Consider the following 20,824-nt stretch of genomic DNA (forward strand, 5'->3'; position numbering starts at 1 on the left):
TGGTTATTTAAAATGATGATTTTTGTGCAAATATTTATAAAGGTATGTGAGAAAAGGGATGAGTAGAATTCCATTCCTATTTTAATGTTTATGTTTAAAATATTTGTATAATATCTGCCATGCAGAGCACTCCCAGAAAATATACAAAATTAAAAATATGGATTAAGGGTAATAAAAATAGAGTAATGGGGGAAAAACCATTATAAAATTCAGACAGAAAGCACATAAAATAATAAAGTTCTGCTGTTATCCCTGTTATCCCTAGGTTAGGAAATTGACAGTAGGATGATTACAGAAATACTACTGGAAAGGAAATACTACTGTTTCCCTCCCCTGCACATATCTCCATAAGTAACCACTTCCTCTGTAAAGATTCTCAATCTCCCAGATCATGGTTGTCCCAAAAGGGCTTTTTCAGGAGGCAACTGGACTTTCTTGTTATTTTTTTCTTAGAAGACATTTTGCTTCAAGAAGCTTCTTCAGCTCTGACTGGATGGTGGGGAATAGAAGGATTTATATTCCTTGCAGACAGCTGGTCATTTGCAATGACCCTTTTAGAGTGTCATTGAGGCACTTGGAAATTTTATCTGTGTCCTCAGAGTCACCTGAGTAGTGCTCCTGGTTCCTTTAATCTGGAATTCTTCTTCTTCTCCTTTTTTGTTTTTGGGAAATCTGTTTATTTTCCCACAGCATTCGAAGGATATTCATCCCAGGTTGCATAGCTAAAAGTCTAGAAAGTCCAGTTGCCTCCTGAAAAACCATCTTTGGGATAACTACTTCCTCCTTCACCTGCAAGAAAGGGGGTGATCCTGGGTGCTGAGATTGCTTTCAACAGCAACTATCCTGAGGAGAAAGCTGAACTGTAAGCTTCTTCCATCTAGCCTAACTGCTTTGCAGGAGCTGAGAACATTTTTTTTTAAAAAAACCAAAACAGTGAAATCACAGAAAGATTTTTTATTAATGGCTGCTTTGTGAAAGACATTTACTGGAGCCGCCCAAATCACAGGTAGAATGTGCTTCCAGTTTCAGTGTGAGGTAGCTGAAAGAATAATATTTTGTCCTTGCTGAAATAATTTCAGCAATATTCCATTTTGAGTCCTCAGAGTCTCAGCCCCTTTCTTGCAGGCAAAGAAGGAAGTGGTTAATTAAATATCAGCGACTCTGATATGCATGTTAATTTACAGCGTTAGGAGAGCCACAAATTCCTTACTTTGTTCAACTCAGCCAATTTTAAAATGGCTTCCTTTAATCTTCATTTACTGGAATTTTACTCTTGTGCCTCCTAATATTTATGGCAAGTTGCCCACTGCACTGGTGGCTGGTGCGTGATGTGAAAGTAGTAATATGGACTTGGCACTCTTGCTTTCCAATTACAGCTGAGAGAATTTAGATCCAATAGAGGCAGCTGCCCTATGCTGAAACGGCTTTTGCGAGAATGCCATTACTTGCTTCACAGATTGCATATTTCCTGTATTTTAATATAATATATAGTACTCCTTACATTATACAATTAGATGTTCTTCATCTTATTCAATTTTATATAGGACCTATGGTAGCGCAGTGGTAAGAATGCAGGCTAATTCTGACTACAGCCCGGGGTTCGATCCTCACCAGCTCAAGGTTGGCTCAGCCTTCCATCCTTCTAAGGTCGGTAAAATGAGGACCTAGATCAGTGATGGCGAACCTTTCCAGCACCAAGTGCCCAAATGGGAACATGCATGGCTGTGCATGTGCGTGTGCGCCGGAGCGCCGGAAACCCGAAGAGCAGCTGGCTGGCACGCACATGCCATTTTTTCAGGCCATTTTCAGGCCATTTTTCAGGCTGTTTTCTGGCACTCCAGTGCCTGCAAAGACCAGCTGGTCAGCGGGTACGTGCACCCCGGAAATCAGAAGAGCAGCTGGCGACGGCACGTGAGCTCACAGAGAGGGTTCTGCGTGCCACTTTTGGCACACGTGCAATAGGTTCGCCATCATGGACCTAGATTGTTGGAGACAATATGCTGTCTCTGTAAACCGCTTAGAGAGGGCTGTAAAGCCCTATGAAGCGGTGTCTAAGTGCTAATGCTATTTTATTTTGCTAGATTGTAAATAATTCAATCTATTGTTTATGATAAAATGGCAACTGAAGGTTAATTCTTAACATTTTTTGAATTTTATTTTTTAAAAATATGATAACACATTTGCTAGGATCATGTCAATTAGCCTTGTTTTATTTGGGATTTTAAGATTCAAAGTGGACATGATGTAGTCTGATTTAGGATTCAAGATTTGGGGGTTAACTAGTTCAATTCAAGCTGCTTTGAGATGCAGTTACGGTAATAAAAAAAATATCCATAGGCCCAAATGCCTGAAAACATTTCTGTTTCAGTTTGTGACTGTGCTTTCTTCTCTTTATAAAATGAGATTTAATATAGAGAAGTAACAGATTCTTCAGAGAACATTAAGCTTGCCCAGTTTCAGCTGAATACCACAGTAAATGTTTGAAATATTCCCCCTGCAAGGAAAGGATAGCACCGCACTGCAGCTTCCAAATGGTTCAGCAAAGAACCTAAATTGTGCTGAACCCCTGCCACAGGCATCAAATCACAACTTATCGATGAAACCTTTCAAAAATTGATTAAAAAACTCTTTTGTACTTGCTTTCCTGAAATATATGACACCAAAAAAACTGAGTGCTTTCTTGTTCTTGTGAGATGTGCTTTGCTACCTCCGGTCACTGGATTTTAGGGGATGTCATAAATTGCCTGGCAAGCTTGGTCCTTTTTTTGGAAGGATTTGTTATTACTGGATTTTGGTGGGGTGTCAGCCTGCATTGGACATATTGGTAAAGCTTGATCATTTCTGGGCAAACTTCAAAAGAATGATTGTTGCCCAGGAATGAAATCCTGCAGGTTCTGACAGGTCCTGGAGAACCAGTAGTGGAAATTTTGAGCAGTTCAGAGAACTGACAAATACTGTCTGTCCGGCCCCAGAGTGGGGTGGGAATGGAGATTTTGCAATATCTTTCCCCCAGGAGTTGGGTGGGAATGGAGATTTTGCAGTATCTTTCCCCTGCTATGCCCACCAAGCCACACCAAGCCATGCCCACAGAACTGGTAGTAAAAAAATTGGATTTCACGACTGCTGTTGCCCTTATTGGAAAATATAGTTTTGCATCCTGCAATTTCTGGATATCATGAGGTGAGAAGTAGGCTTAATTAGCTGGTAAGCTTGCTTCCCTGCCTTCCCGAGTTTCCCCTAATTAGTGACAGGATTCGGGGTCTCATGGTTGTGACTTATTCATAATATTCTCTATTAAGGAGAAGCAGCAGACACAGGCTGATTCAGTAAGATAAAATGGCATGAAGGTAGCCAGGCCACAGAAAAAGAAGCTGGCAAGAACAACTGATATTAATAGCTTTGCCATCTCTTATTCTTACAAAATGTTTTGACAGCACCAGTGTTAGCCTAGCACTCATTGACTTATTGCTGAGTAACTTCAAGTTGCCTCAGGCATACAGAATGTAAAAGTAAGGTTTGACCCAAGAGTGCAGGTTGCATCAATCAGTGCTGAATCTATACTAAGAGTCTTGACAGTTTCATTGGACTCTCAATTGTATTTGCAGGGCAAACACACATAGGGGGAGGGAATAATGATAGCTGCATGATGCATTTATGCAAATGCCATGATGTACATACAGGTAGACCTCAGCTTACAACCATAATGGAGCCTGCCCATCATGCTTGCAAGTCATGAGGGTGGTAAAGTAGGTCACTGGGAGACAGATGCAATTTGATGACGTTTTTTTTGTAGTTAAGTGACTCAGTTATTAAGTGAATATGTGGTTTTTAAAGCTAATTCATTGTTTGCTATGGAGCGTTTTTGCTAAAAATAAAATAAACAGATTTTTTTAGCAAAAATGTTGTAAATTGCAATCACATGATTGCGGGATGCTACAAACTGCCACAAACGTGAGTCGGTTGCTAAATGCCCAAAATGTGGTCATGTGACTGCATGGGGACCTGGATATTGGAAATTTGGAATTGGGTTCTAAGTACATTTTGGGGGCCGATTGTAACTTTGACTGCTGACTAGGAATTCGTTGTAAGTTGCCTATATTTGTATTATAACACAAGTGGTTAATGGCGACATTTGCGTTATGACATCATAATGAGCATTGTTAATCTGACATAATTCTGGCTCACTCAAGATGCTGTTATTAGCAAAGATGTAGAATACTCCATTAGAATGAAAAACTAAAAGGTGTTGTGGCCTGCTGGCGGCCTGCGGAGATGGCAGCAGAGTCGGACAGTGAGGAGGTTGGGGAGGAACATGGGCCAGACCTGGAGTCTGGGGAAGGCTTGGACGAGGCCTCTGTGTCGGAGGCAGAGAGGGGGCCAGGCCATCTGGGATTTATGTACCGCCTCCAGAGCCTTCAGAGTCGGACATCCATGAGGCAGAGGAATAGGGGGCGCCTGTTCCCAGTGCGCGCATGCACAGAGCTTCCAGAAGGCAAGAACAGTTAAGACAAAAGGGATGACTCGGGAGTAGGGCTTGAAGATGATTGGTCCCTCACATAAGACATAAAGGAGGAGCAAAGGCACCTGAGCCTTTGCAGAAGGAACTTTGTTCGTTCTGGTCGTTTTAAATCCTGAAGCTCTGTTTTGACTCTGTGCTCCATGTGGCCTTGCAAAGCTAATTGCCAATTAGGTCTTTGGCAGCGTGTCAAGGGAGATAAAGATGGGTGCTTATCAGCCTTATCCAGAAGGACTTTGGCAGACTTCTGTTGGACTGTTTACAAACTATTTGTGACTCATTACGGGCTGTGAATGAACATAATACACAGCCATTGAAATAAAAAGAGGGTTTTGGGGACTAATCGTGTGCTTTTTACTGTCTCAGGAAGCCTAGGTCATAACAAAAGGTTTGTGGCGGCCATCTTGAAAAACCTGAGAGCTGAGAATGTGATCGAAGCTTGAAGTAATGGTAGTCTTGCTACATTAAAGGTGGAAAATTTAATGGGATGATAAACCTAACAGAAAGTCCATCATATTACTTGACACATCCCGCATTTAAATAAAAGTGAAGTCCCAACATTGCATATTCATTGTCAGAAAGAACCCTGAAACAACAGAAGAGCTTTGAAAACCTACAGAGTCCTCTGGAAGCATTTGAATCAATCTGCTGCTTTGAAGCCAATACTCATATTGATCAGCAAATTTGGATCAATGGGAGGATTTGACTGAAGCTTCACTGAAATAAAAAAAACTTCTCTGCCGGTTCTACTATTTATTGCATTATTGCTTCAAGGAGCTCAGATGGCTCTTTACAATATCCTCAGCTTGGCTTCCTACATTGCATTTTAAACCATATTTTCTTTACTAAAATACAAAGGCTGGGTTGTATGTCAGGCTAATCCACAAACCATTATGGATGATAATTGTTGTAATCATATCTTGTATTAAGTCAGATTAAAACGTACCATGTTTGGGGTTTATTTAAATGATTTATATAGCCACCCATCTTATTCAACTTAACCCTGGAAAACATACAAAGAATGATAAAAAACAGCAAAAAAATAAAAAACACAGAAATACCTGACACCCTCAAACACAACATATCCTCACACAACCTTTTACAAAATGCCCAGGTTCACACTATCCCAACATTTTGGTGGTGCAGTGGTTAAAATGCAGTACTGCAGGCTACTTCTGTTGATCAGCGGCTGCCAGCAGTTTGGCAGATTGAATCTCACCAGGATCAAGATTGACTCAGCCTTCCAGCCTTCCGAGGTCGGTAAAATAGAATAGAATAACAGAGTTGGAAGGGACCTTGGAGGTCTTGTAGTCCAGGAGTCACCAACCTTTCAGACCTCAGGGACCACTAAATTCATAATTTTAAATCCTGAGGACCACTAATATGAATTTTTTAAAAAGATAAATAGTATTTAGTGCAATATAAAAAATGCAAATAATTTTTCTGCGGACCACTAAAATTTTCTCGCGGACCACCAGTGGTCCATGGACCACTGGTTGGTGACCACTGTTCTAGTCCAACCCCCTGCTTAGGCAGGAAACCCTACACCACTTCAGACAAATGGATATCCAACATTTTCTTAAAAATTTCCAGTGTTGGAGCATTCACAACTTCTGCAGGCAAGTTGTTCCACTGATTGATTGTTCTAACTGTCAGGAAATTTCTCCTTAGTTCTAAGTTGCTTCTCCCCTTGATTAATTTCCACCCGTTGCTTCTTGTTCTACCCTCAGGTGCTTTGGAAAATAGCTTGACTTCCTCTTTTTTGTGGCAGCCCCTGAAATATTGGAACAGTCCTATCATGTCACTTCTAGTCCTTCTTTTCATTAAACTAGACATACCCAATTCCTGATGAGTTGGGGGATTGCTGGGGGGCCATATGCTGACTCTATAACCTGCTTAGAGAGGGCTGTAAAGCACTGTGAAGCGGTATATAAATCTAAGTGCTATGTGCTATTTCTATTTTATCTCCTAGTTGTTCAAGACTTTCCAGAAGGGCAGGAGGGTATGGATCTGACATATTTCAATGGGAAGGATGTTCCAAAGGGTAGGGGGCACTATGAAGAAGTTCTACTGCTTAAGTCACACTGACTGGCAACATTGAGAGAAAGGGTGTAGAGTTGTTGTTGTTGTTGTTGTTGTTTAAAAAAAACAGATTAACAGAGTTGGAAGGGACCTTGCAGATCATCTAGTCCAACCCCCTGCCCAAGCAGGAGACCCTACATCTGCCTCTACCTAGGACAGAATTCACAACCTCCTGATTGTAAGGCAAGAACTCCACCTCTAGGCCACCGGGTCTTGTTTTAAATGGAGTCGGTCCATTCTATGTCACCTGGTAGAACAGGCAGATACCCTCAGGGAAAGGAAGTCCCTCAATTAATCTGACCCCAGTTTAGTGGAGTCAGCCACAAGTTACAAAATGAATTTCATATATTAATCAGCATTTTCATGTTGTTGCTTTGATTTTTATCCTAGCCTGCCTGAATCCCTTATGATTTCATTAAATTTCAAGAGAGGATGATATCCAAGATTTCTTCCTCCTGTTAGGAATTTTCTTAGTGATGCTCCTGTCACAACTAAATGATTTTTCTTTTTCACTTTTTAACCAAAAGATTGGTAAACTAGGGCAATTTGAATGTAGTTTATTTATTCAAAAATTATTTGCAGCCTGATTTTCAGCCCTTAAGCAGTTCATGTTAATACATGGTGTCACTGCACACTTAAAATCAGTGAAATTGAGAAGAAAATATTTGTTTAGCAGTCAGAGGACAATAATTTTACAGATAAAAATCTAGACAAAATTTTGCAACAGTTTCAGCACAATTTATCTTACGAAACCTATGACTATAAAAAGATATACATCACCACTAAGCTATGTTAAAATCTTTCCATTTGGTTCTTACCCCTAAGGATTTTGTTATTGTGGCCATTGCTATTAAATATTGGCACTTCTTTTACTTGGCCTTGGTGGTTTGTTTGGGAAGTAACTGATGGATGAGCAAGGTGGGAATCTGTCATCTTTTAAAGATGATTATCCACTTACCTGTCCTTTTAGGAATAGAGAAAGAATGGAGATACTAATTAGGAAAACGGCACCTATGATTTTTCATGAGAGGTTTTGCTGAAGGTCAGATGTTCTGAAGCTCGCCAAGCATATCCGTTGTGATGTGGTCTCTTTTCTATGGCACCACTTTATCTCTATAATATCTTTAACTCCAATGCCTTTTCTTTTTGTACTTTTTAACAGAACTTTGTAAAAAAAAACTTTTTTTAAATAGCTTGGCTTCTTCTATTAAATCCTACCCATTATTTTCCCTTTGAATTGATTGTTTTGTAAAGCTGATTTTATCATTGTGATACAATAGTACCACAGTGTTTGAGATTTCTGCAGTGTTTGGTGGCATGGCAGAGATGTCTTGGGGAAAGGGGTTTAAAAAGTCAAGATGGAAGCATCAACCCTATGATTGTAGCCCTCTCCCCTTTTCCTAGGCATGGTACACCCCGCACATATAAAAATAGGCAGGGATCTAAAAAGAAACCATTTGTTTCTTTTTAAGAACAAAAATAACAAAGATAAAACATAAATAAAGGGATAGAGTCAAGATCATGTGAAGTATTAATACCTCTTTATAGATCCTTAGTAAGAGCACATCAGGAATACTGCATTCAGTTTTGGTCACCTTTGGAAAGAGTGCAGAGAAGACCGACTAGCTACGTAACTAACTTAGCAACTAAGTAACTAAGGGCCTGGAGACTAAAACATGAAGGACTGTTGCAGGAATTGGGTATTTCTATTCTAATGAAAAGAAGAACTAAGGGTGACATAATAGCAGTGTTCCAATATTTGAGGGGCTACCACAAAGAAGAGGGTGTCAACCTATTTTCCAAAGCACCTGAGGGTAGAACAAGAAACAATGGATAGAAATTAATCAAGGAGAGAAGCAACCTAGAAAAATTCATATTTTTATAGACATACACTGCAATATTCGCTGATACAGACTTGGGAGGGAATCAGGAAGAAGCACTATTTTAAAATACCAGGCTGGCTTTCCACTAGGGAGGCAATGATTCACCCTAATACATTAGACATTGGTAAAATGGTAAAAAAATGAAATTTTGGATAATGGGGGGAGATTAAAATCCAACCAAGAATTAAAGGAGCAGGGAATAATTATAGATTGGTGGTTGTATCTCTAGCTACAATCGAGTTACAAAAAAGATTTAGAGGAATTTGGATTTGAACTGAATTTAACACAATTAGACAAATTATTAACAGGTCTGGAAGAGAAATTACTACCTAAAATATATAATTATTTACTACATTTTGATTTGGAAGAGGAAAATCAAAAGGAGCCAATGATAGCATGGGCTAAAAATGTGGGACATAATATTGAGTTAGAAGATTGGGAAAAAATCTGGAAAAAAAATTATAGTTTAACAAAATCTGCCACATATAAAGAAAATCAGTATAAAATGTTCTATCAGTGGCTCAGCCCCAACAAAGCTTGCAAAAATGTACCCCAATATAAACCCTAATTGCTGGAAATGTAAAAAGCACAAGGTACCTTTTTCATGTATGGTGGCTTTGCCCAGAAATCAAAAAATGCTGTATTAAAATACAAAAATGGCTAAATGAAATTACACATTGCTAAATAGAATTGAAGCCTGAACTGTTTCTTCTGGGGTTCATTAAAGGAAAATATCCTAAAAAGATTAAATATTTGATCATTCATATTACTACAGCAGCGAGAATTGTACTTGCACAAGCTTGGAAAATGTCCACTATACCAACAGATTGTTTAATAATCTGGAAAATTTTTGAGTGTGCAGAAATGGACAAACTTACTATAGAATTAAATAATAAGAAAGACTCGGAATATTATCCAACTTGGGAAAACTTGTATCAATGGATAGAAAATAAAAATAGGAAATATATAAATCAAAACAAGACATAAATTGTGTTTACACATATTGATCAAGAAGGAATATCTGAGAATATATGATTAGAGTTAAAATTTGTGTACTGTCAGAACGACATTGAATTGTACAATTATTATGGATGTATTTTCGTTACAGATGTACTTGTATTTGTATTTTAATATTTTAAACTTTAATAATTTTTTTAAAAAAACTTAAAAAAAAATTAATCAAGGAAAGAAGCAATTTAGAATTGAGGAGAAACTACCTAGCCATGAGAACAATTAACCAGTGAGACAGCTTGCCTTCAGAAATTGTGGTGTTTCATCACTGGAGGCTTTTAAGAAGAGAATAGACCGCCATTTGTCTGAAATGTGATAGGGTCTCCTGATTGAGCAGGGAATTGGACTAGATGACCTCCAAGGTCTCTTCCAACTCTATTAATCTGTATTCAGCATTCTATTCTGTAAGATTTGTTTCCAAAATTTTGATTATTATAACAGTGAAGTGGGGAAAATGCATGTTTATTCAGTGTTTCTTTTATCTTTCTTTAATAACAGAGAGAGTTTCTCTCACTCTTGCTCTCTCTCTCTCTCTCTGGCTGTGTAATTCAATGATTTTGTGAAGGTTAATTATGGAAAATTAATAGGATTTGCTGTGGTGATTTGTAGCGTAGCACTTTGATGAAGAAAACAATAATGTCATTCTCATCAACAGCATCCTATTGTGAAAAGAAACAAAGGGACAAAAATAGGGGAAAAGGACAATGTGCAACTGTAAATCATTTGCCGCAGGATAACATTTATTTTCTGAGAAGGCAAAATGTGACATGCTGGAACAAGAGCTCAGGAGCAGCACTTTAAAGCTATCCAAGGTCAACTGCTCACTCCAAGATATCTCTGGGTTTCCCTATAATGTTTAAATTGCTGCAAATACAGTTAGATGCATACCGGGTTTTTGGCAGATAGGTGGCATGAAGGTTAGGCTAGAACTGAAAATGCCAAGAGAAGGAAAAATAGAAATAGAAAGAAGCACAAGATATTTGCAAATAACGGCTTCTGATTGGATCGAGATTTATTTATTTATTATTGTGGCTTGGGTCAGGTTTGCTTTCCCTCCAAATATTTAGAATTGGGGTATACAACACTGTCTCCTGTAGCTTGATTATGTGAGGCAGGTTAGGGAGGGAAATGTTCCCAACTCCACCCCACTCAAAAAAAAAAATAATAATCAGTAAACTTTTATGGTTAAGGACAGATTTGAACCAAGATCTTCCCAGTTTTAGTTACATGCCTTAACCATTGCATCACACCTACACACTTCCACAAGGATAACACTGGCTAGTTTTATTCTAGTCCTGCTGTTTTCCAGTCTATATAATAGACACTAATCTTGTTATTTTGCCTGCTATATATTAAAAATGAGTCAGGAAAAGTGGTTTTCTCTATTTTGTTTTGATAAAGGGGAAATTCCAGCACTGAATGCACAGACTATGTGCTTGTCTAGGGCAGGGGTGGGTTCTACTTAACTTACTACTGGTTCGTTTGTGCACACGCTGAGCTTCTGCATTTGCACAGATTGCCTATGATGACATCCAGGTTAGTAGGCGGAGCCTCCCGCTGGTTTTACTTCCGGTTCTATAGAACTGGTCTGAACTGGGAGCAACCCACCACTGGTCTAGGGGAAGATGGTCCTAAGAAAAACAAAGGGAAAACATTATCTGAAAAATGAAGCAATTGAAGTTGGAACATGATAAAGGAAGAAGGACAATCATATGTTACTAAGTGAATAATCATGTTAATAGGGATTATTTAATAATCCCTATTATATCAATAGTATGGCAATGGCAATAGCAATAGTACTTCGACTTATATACCACTGTATAGTCCTTTACAGCACTATCTAAGTGGTTTACAGAATAGCATATTGTCCCCAACAACCTGGGTCCTCATTTTACCTACCTCGGAAGGATAGAATGCTGAGTCAATCTTGAGCTGGTCAGGCTTGAACTCCTGGCTATGGGCAAAGTTAGCCTGCAATACTGCATTCTAACTATTGCACCACATGACTCACAATGTAACATTGAGTTTGATTCAATGAATCCAACTCAATGTTACATTGGAAATATAGCTACATGCCTTTTTTATTCTCTATTTATTTAAAAGTCCAAGGGAGTTGATCTAGATTTCATGTTGTATGTGTATGCATATGACTAGGAATTAGAGTGGTAGCCCATTTCCTATGTCAAACTAAATCAGGCACCTGTGCCTACAATTTCCATTGCTATTATTTGTATTTTAATTTTTTTGGGGGGAGGCTAACCATGTAAATTACAGTTGTATGGTCCCTGATTAAAACTGGCTCTAGAAAGAAGCAAGAAACTATTTATCTAACTCCCATATTGGGAAAAAATAACAAGTTAGATGGACTTATTTTTCAGTAAGAGATAAGATGCATTACAGTAAAAACTACATTTTCAAAGTAATATGTAGCTCAGCCATCTAATACCATGACAACGAACTTTCTACTTACATTCTAAATGATATTGTTATACCAGGTATAGAAATTATCTGTAGAATCATTTGTGCTCTCTGAGCTTAGTTGTTTTCTTGCAGATGTTTCATTACCTAACTAGGTAAAATTACCAATGTTTGTGAATTTGAGGTTTGTTCCCTATGCCAGGCTTGCCCTGCCTGTGTTGGTAGGTTTTTTTCTCATGGTCTCTCCTTGATTAAATAATTGTTTTATGCTTAATCATTTGTCTGGTGTTAAAAAGGTAAAGGTTCCCCTCGCACATATATGGTAGTCGTTCCCAATTCTAGGGAGCGGTGCTCATCTCCATTTCAAAGCCGAAGAGCCAGTGCTGTCTGAAGACGTCTCCATGGCCATGTGGCCGGCATGACTCAATGCCAAAGGCACACAGAACGCTGTTACCTTCCCACCAAAGATGGTCCCTATTTTTTCTACTTGCATTTTTAACGTGCTTTTGAACTGCTAGGTTGGCAGAAGCTGTGACAAATAATGGGAGCTCACCTCATTACATGGCAGCACTAGGGATTCGAACCGCTGAACTGCCGACCTTTCGATCAGCAAGCTCAGCGTCTTAGCCCCTGCGCCACCACATCCCCTTGTCTGGTGTTAATCCATGCTTGTTTGAGAGATGGCTGTTGGAGAAGATGTGTTCTTTTTGATTCCTTCTTAGCTTTTTTATTGTCTTTTTTGAATGGTGTGTAAATGTGGTTTATTGCCTTGTGTCTATTAATGACTGATTCGTCTGAATGCCAAGCTTTCAGGATTTCTTTAGTGTTTTTGGATTTAACTTGGTCTAGGATGTTCAGAGTTTCCCAGTTGAAACTATAGTTGCATCTATCCCTATGTCATTATATTAAGGAGGTAAGTCTATAACATACAGTGTAAGGACTGTAACAACCTGTCAGGACAGATAAATAAAACTAATGCCATTTATAAAAAAATGGCAATGGGCATACTATCTTATGGTGTAATTCCACCCCACTAAGAAAAGAGCACCTGAGATTTATCCATATGAAGTTTCAATGATATAGCCAAACTGTCCAAATTCATGGAATTAGATAGGGATCCAGATGACTAATTTTTCCATGGGTAACACTATTTTGTATTTTCTTTTTACCTCTTTTATTTTTTGCTACCTTTCAGTTAACTCATCAAGTGAAAAAGATAGAATACTTGCAAAATGACTTTTGACTGGTTGTACAAGAAGCTATCCATCTGAAAGCACCCTTATTACAGAAGGACTACACAATACTTGAGATGTACCCCAGGAAGTATAACACAATGAACAGATGAGTTGCAAGAGGGAAGAGGTCTGTTTATTTCATGTTATCATTATGTATTTGATTTATACTCACATTTTTGGTAAATGTTAAGACGTATTTGCTTTCCTGTAATAATAGTTCAAGCTCATCTTTGGGGTTTTTTTTTTTTCATCCTCTGTGCATTGGTACATAGAAAGCAAAGGTCATTCATGAGTCAATATTTCTCTAGATTTTTCAGTGTGTTTTAATAGATACCAGTTTATTTATTAGATATAAAAGCCCACAAGTCCTTATCTGCTGTATTTGATTTTCAAGGGTCTATCTAAATGCTTTGGTGAAAAGGCTCTTGAATTCAGAAAAAAATCCTCTAATAGAAAGGGGGAGGAGAGGGGGAAGGGGAGGGGGGAGAGGGGAGAGAGAGAGAGGGAGGGAGAAAGGGAGAGAGAGACAGAGATACTAACCTGTGGATTATGTTACCTGAGATGCAAAATCAAAGAAAAGGGTTAACCTCTTCAGTACATATACTAGGACAGCATTTACCACATTCATTTTTTTAGACATTTATCCCACCTTTTTTTCATAAACAAGAAAAATCAAGGCAGCTGCCCTCATTTTCCAATTTTCTCCTCAGTAACAACCCTGTGAGGTGGGTTTGGAAAGAGTGACTGGACCAAGATCACCCAGATGGTTTTCACACTTAAGTTGAGACTAGAGAACTCACGGTCTCCTGCTTTATAGAACAGTACCTTAACCACTACACCAAACTGGCTCACCAATCCCTTAAGGCAATTCCTTACACTACCTACAGGGTAAAACAGTTTCCAAGTCTACATCTGCTTTCTCCACATCATGCCTTTCTGCTATCTTCCAAACAAAGCCTTCAACACTTTTTATATCTAAAATATGGCTGTGGAGCATATTTGGGCCCTATGGTAATTTTGCAAAGAAATCTGCAGGAAGCTGATATTTTGCTTTGTCCCTGAATGTTTTTATTTGAATTAAAGAACCAAAATAAATTCCGCAGTAATCACCATTAGGCCTGCTTAGAGACATTGCATTATCATACTCACATTTCTATACATTTCAGCTGCCAAGACTGAAGAAAATGCTAACCACTTTAGTCCTTTAAAAATCCACATTAATAAGTCATTGCTTTCTCATGAAGCGCTCAGAAATATAGATAATTGTGAATAATAGCCAGTCTAGTATGCTATTAGAACATGCTGTTTTAAAAGTCTGTCAGCTGGCCTCTTCCTTCAATAGTGGGAGCTCAGATGATGAATTGCTCCAGGTTGTGGCAACTGAGAGAAGGAGGGAGCATTTCCTTCCCAATGGACTCATGGCAGATTCTGGAGGAAAGGAAGAGAATGAGAAGCAAGGAGCATTGGGGAAGTTGCCAGAGTCTCTGAGGCTCCATTTCCACCACGATTCCTTCTCTCCCTGTTTCCAAATGATCAGTGTAATTAAAGGAGGCTGGTGGGTAACCCCCGTAAGAAGATGACAGCTGATGTGGGGGTGACGGCAGAGGAGAAGTGTAGCTACAACAGCAGAAGTGGCTCTTCTCCCTCCCTCACAGGTTCCTTCCTTCCATGCTACCTCTCTGCTTGTTCTTTTGTGGAATTACACACAGCCAGATTTGTGTAATGGGGAAAGGCCTCCCCTATACATCCTAAGGCAGCCCCTTCTCTTATTTATATTATCTGTGTATCCTTGGGCAAGACATTGCATAGGAAACCCATGCCTCGTGGAGTTGCTCATTTCTGGAACAGAAGTTCTAGGTGTACATCACCAAAGAAATCGCTATCTTTTTTTTGCAGTAAGAAAGAAGAATCAGCCCTATAATACCTTTCATTGTCATGTCGGGGGCCGGTTTAGCTCAGGCTGGTAAGGCCTGTTATTAAGAACACAAAGCCTGCAATTACTGCAGGTTCGAGCCCGGCCCAAGGTTGACTCAGCCTTCCATCCTTTATAAGGTAGGTAAAATGAGGACCCAGATTGTTGGGGGGGCAATAAGTTGACTTTGTAAAAATATACAAATAGAATGAGACTATTGCCTTATACATTGTAAGCCGCCCTGAGTCTTCGGAGAAGGGCGGGGTATAAATGTAAACAAAAAAAAAATGTCATATAAGTCTTTGTGGACCATGGTCCAGCTTATTGTTTAGGGATAGTTTACATTTGTTCTGCCCAAATGACCAGATGCCATTCAATCAGCTAAATAGTCTCAGCTTCCATTTTCTGCCGACATAAAACTCCATGGCGCCTTTTTAATTGGCTTCTAACTCTGCTGTTGCACTGAAACAAAGGGTGATTTTTCTAATTACTATCTTGCTTTCTTCTTGTCCTCTGGAAGAAAATAAGTATGACTCACTGCTGCAGAAGTTAGCCTGAAAAAGACCAAACAAAGATCACAGTTGGATATGTTTGGATAACCATTTGCCTCGCTGTACAGAGAAAGCTCTCCTGCAGTTTTTGTATCTTTGATTAATAAAATTCTCTTAATTTACTAAATGAAATTATTACAATGAATAATGCCATTCCATAATGTTCCCATTAGTCTCTTGAGGTTTGTAATTTTACTAGATCTTTTCCTGTTTTTAAATGTAATTTATTTCTATTTCTTTATTTAATTTATAAAACCATCCATGCAGTGGTGGGATTCAAATTTTTTTACTACTGGTTCTGTGGGCGTGGCTTGGTGGGCATGGAATGGCTTGGTGGGTGTGGCTTGGTGGGTGTGGCAGAGGAAGAATACTGTAAAATCTCCATTCCTTCCCCAATCTAGGGGAAGATTACTGCAAAATCCCCATTTCCTCTAGATCAGCTGGAACTCGGGAGGCAGAGAATAGATGGGGGTGGGGCCAGTCAGAGGTGGTATTTACCGGTTCTCCGAACTATTCAAAATTTCCACTACTGGCTGTCCAGAACTGGTCAGAACTGAATGAACCCCACCTCTGCATCCACGTCACAAACCAAGAGTGGTGTACAAGTTATAATTTACTAATGCCAACAAGGAATTAAGTAGTTTTTGAAGATTTGTTTAGATTATGACACTTTCTCAGTTGTCCAGTAAGGGGGATGAACGGTGCAGGATCCAGTCTGAGTCAGTCAACAGGGCCAGAGGTTTACTTTCCTGAGCTTTCAGATTCATGCTGGAGCCCATCTTCAGGGAATTCCTCTTTAGCAGAGTGTGTCTTTTGGGCTATTCCATGTGTGGTATTTATATGGTGCCCGCTTGTGTGTGTGTTGCTTTTTAGTAGTTGATTGGGTGTTGATGGCTGGTTCTTAAGTCATTAGTTGTCATTTCCTTGTGCTGTCAAGCCCTGGCCTCCTAAGGACTTGATAAGCTGGTGGTAAATTAGCACTTCTGTTGATTGACGAGGGGCCCATTTCCCAGGCTTCAATCACTTCCTCAGCTGTTTTTGTGCTTGCTTCTCCAACAATCTTGGTAGCTGCAAAATTTAATATATGTCCTTGCTCATTGCAATGTGACTACAAGCGAGTGGTCAGATGAGGGGACCCAACTCATTGGTAGCCTCACATTGCAATAAATAAGAACATACTGTATTTTCCCAAAAATAAGGCCTATCCCAAAAATAAGCCCTACCTTGATTTTTACATGTCATTTTACATGTAATAGCACTTATATACCGCTTCACAGTGCTTTACAGCCCTCTCTAAGCAGTTTACAGAGTCAGCCTATTGCCCCCAACAATCTGGGTCCTCATTTTACAGACCCCGGAAGGATGGAAGGTTGAGTCAACCTTGAGCCTGGTGAGATTCGAACTGCTGAGAATTAGCTTGTAATACTACATTCTGACCACTGTGCCACCATGGCTCTTAAACATTTGAGGTTAAGACAAAAGATAAAAATGTTTGAAAAAGGATTCAGATTTAAACTTAATGTTAACCGCTTTAATCTAGATTGCAGAAAATATGACTTCTGTAACAGAATCATCAGTGCTTGGAACACTTTACCTGACTCTGTGGTCTCTTCCCATAATCACAAAAGCTTTAACCAAAAACTTTCTAATATTGACCTCACCCCATTCCTAAGAGAACCATAAGGGATGTGCATAAGAGCACAAACGTGCCTACCGTTCCTGTCCTATTGTTTTTCTTTTTCTTCTTCATTTATATATATATGCTTATACCTCCTAATATTTACTCATATATATGTTTATATACTATATAATCTTTTTTGTATGATACTTATATATATTGTTGTGACAAAATAAAATAAATAAATACTACTATTGCACACATTTCTGAAGAATACGGTGTAAGAAACAGATCACATTAAATCTTCATACTGCAAAACAAGTTAAATATGTACATTTTGCAGTACAATATAATATAAATATTATCACCCAAATGATTGAATCTAAGACAATAGGATGTGAAAATGTCACAGGAAGTAAGAGTGAAGAAAGTAATTATGGAGTGGTATATTCAGCAATGTTCATGCAGCATTAATACGCTGGCATTACTTTATGCAGGGGGCAATGAGTACCCAGATTTAACACCAGTCATAGTTGGCAAGTCACATCATCCAAGAGTTTTGAAAAGCCTCATGCATCAACTGCTGGTCATATGCTATATATCACAAAAAGTATGGCTTACGTTGACAGTTTTCAAGACTGATTCTTCAATCATTTTGTGCCAGAAGTCACAGGAGGTATCAAAATGAGATGCTGAAAATGTAAAGGGTCTCTTAACTTTTTGCTAGTGCTTCTGGCATAATATTTCTGTATGAAAGGTGGAAAATTAAGTTTGTGTTTTTGTCTAAGTTTACAGCATCAGGTATTAATTCCATTGGCCAGTGGATCATCCTGGTAACCAAAAGTCTTTAGCAAGGAATTTAGAATAAAGTGAGGGTTGTGAAGAATCTGATAAAGAAAGAGACACAAGAGGGCAATGTATCTTACAAAATCTCAGAAACTATATCAGTAAGTCAGCATTTTCAACTTCATTGTAGCGTGGAATGCAGGAAAAATTCTAGAGTTGGCACCTAGTTGCAAAAACAGTTTTATAACAACAGATACAGACTGGCAGATTAAAGGATTTGAAGTCAGAAACTACTACAGAATCATAAAGAAAGCAGGCTAAGAGAAAGGAACAAAAGATTATAACTTGCAAGAACTAGAGGATAATTAAGTCAATCTTAGCCATCACATGATTATGGTGAGGAAGATGGCCACTAAGGTTATAGCCATCAAGAAAGAATATAACAGAATAATAGAGTTGAAAGGGATTTTGGAGGTTTTCTAGTCCAACCCCCTGCTCAAGCAGGAAATCCTATATGATTTCAGACAAATGGTTACCCAATCTTTTGTTAAAAGTCTCCATTGTTGGAGCACCCACAACTTCTGGAGGCAACTCATTTCACTGATTAATTGTTTTGTCAGGAAATTGCTCCTTAGTTCTAGGTTGGTTCTCTCCTTGATTAGTTTCCATCTACTGTTTCTTGTCTTGCTTTCAGGTGCTTTGGAGAATAGGTTGACTCCCTCTTCCTTGTGGCAGCTTCTCAAATATTGTCATCCCTAGTCCTTCTTTTCATTAAAAAAAGGAAAGGACAACAGCAATGAGACTAAGGAAATGCCGACTACTAAAATAAATTTATTGGAGTTGAGATCCCATTTTTGTGATGTTTATTAATCTTTCTTTGATAGTGAAATCCAGTCATAATATTGTACTTTTTGGGAAATAATCATACAGAAGTAGTATGTTTCATTTACCCAATTAAAAGTGTTCACACCTATAAATAAATAAGTTTGATTTCCCATCTATGAGTATTTTTGTTTATTTATGAGTTACATTATAGACTGCATATTAAAAATGATTCTGGGTAGCAAACAAAAATACGTAAATACAATACAACACTGTACAATACATTGAATTGCATCTAGGAGTTTATTTGTAACTATGTTGTGAACCTGTTGCAGTTTATGAGTCAGCTTCAAGGTCATCACCATGTAGAGTTCAGTGCAGTGATCCATGCAAGAAATTACTAAGGCTGGTGTGACTGTGAGAAGATATTCCTCCTCTAGTGAAAATTGCAACTGATGTCCAAATGAATTGGACAAAGCCCTATTCACTACAGCTATCACCAAGTCTTTGAAAAGGAACTTTGAACCCAGGAGGATCTCCAAATTGTGTATTACTTATGCCCAGAAGAGTGCAACCTTATTCAGAACTAAAAATGAAAATTTCATGATACTAGGAGAGCAAAAAACAAAACAAAACACCAAACAAATCCCACACTCCATCTTGTCACAGTTGACCTTAAACCAGTTACTCTCCATAGAGACCCTAACAGATTCCATACACTAGGACAAGATCTAGAGAACGCAATTTTTCTACTGTGGAGTTAAGATATGTAACCATGTATTATCTGCATGTTGATAATACTTGATCTTGTGTCAACAAATCATATTATCCAGTGCCCTCATACATATGTTAAAGAAGAAGGTAGAGAATATCGAACTCTTTGGGACCCCACAAACCCAGGCTCAAACTCATGAGTTTAAGACACATTTCTTTCCAGACTTAGTCTATCATTTTTTTTAATTCAAAACAGCAACAGAGCTGCAATACAATATATCTACAGTTTAAAAGTTTGTTCACTTTGAAGGAAGCCTATAGATTGATGCCCCAAGTAATCTTTTGATTTCTGAAATTTGGAATATTTGTTCAAATGTAAAAAAGATGCTGAGACTCTAGAAAGAGTGCAGAGAAGAGCAACAAAGATGATTAGGGGACTGGAGGCTAAAACATATGAAGAACGGTTGCAGGAACTCGGTATGTCTAGTTTAATAAAAAGAAGGACTAGGGAAGACATGATAGCAGTGTTCCAATATCTCAGGGGTCGCCACAAAGAAGAGGGAGTCGGGCTGTTCTCCAAAGCACCTGAGGGTAGAACAAGAAGCAATGGGTGGAAACTGATCAAGGAAAGAAGCAACTTAGAACTAAGGAGAAATTTCCTGACAGTTAGAACAATTAATAAGTGGAACGACTTGCCTGCAGAAGTTGTGAATGCTCCAACACTGGAAATTTTTAAGAAAACGTTGGATAACCATCTGACTGAGATGGTGTAGGGTTTTCTGCCTTGGCAGGAGGTTGGACTAGAAGGCCTCCAAGGTCCCTTCCAACTCTGTTGTTATATATTATATGTTATATATTTTACCATTTTTAGTGATCTGGCTATGATAATATTTAATTTTAATTGGGTTTTTAATGCATATTTATTATATTGTCTTTTAATATGCCTGTGAACTGCCCTGAGTCCTACGGGAGATGGTGCGGTATAAAAGTATGATTAATAAATAAATAAATAAATATTATATATAGTTGCTTTCCCTTTCCCTTTATCTCTTCATTTTTTTTCATGACTCCATATGTTTCTGAGAGAAACTTTGTATGTGTATATAAATTTATATAACATGTTACTTAACAGCACTGCATGTGTTGTTCTATTTCTCAGTTTGTACAAGATTGCATTAATAATTCAGGACAATATGAAGACACTAATGAGGTTGTGTTTCAGAACAGATACCTTCTTGATTAAAAAAAACCCCAACATGTTGCATTTGACCATCCT

This window comes from Ahaetulla prasina, chromosome 3 (assembly GCF_028640845.1).
Source record: "Ahaetulla prasina isolate Xishuangbanna chromosome 3, ASM2864084v1, whole genome shotgun sequence".
Taxonomy (NCBI): Eukaryota; Metazoa; Chordata; class Lepidosauria; order Squamata; family Colubridae; genus Ahaetulla; species Ahaetulla prasina.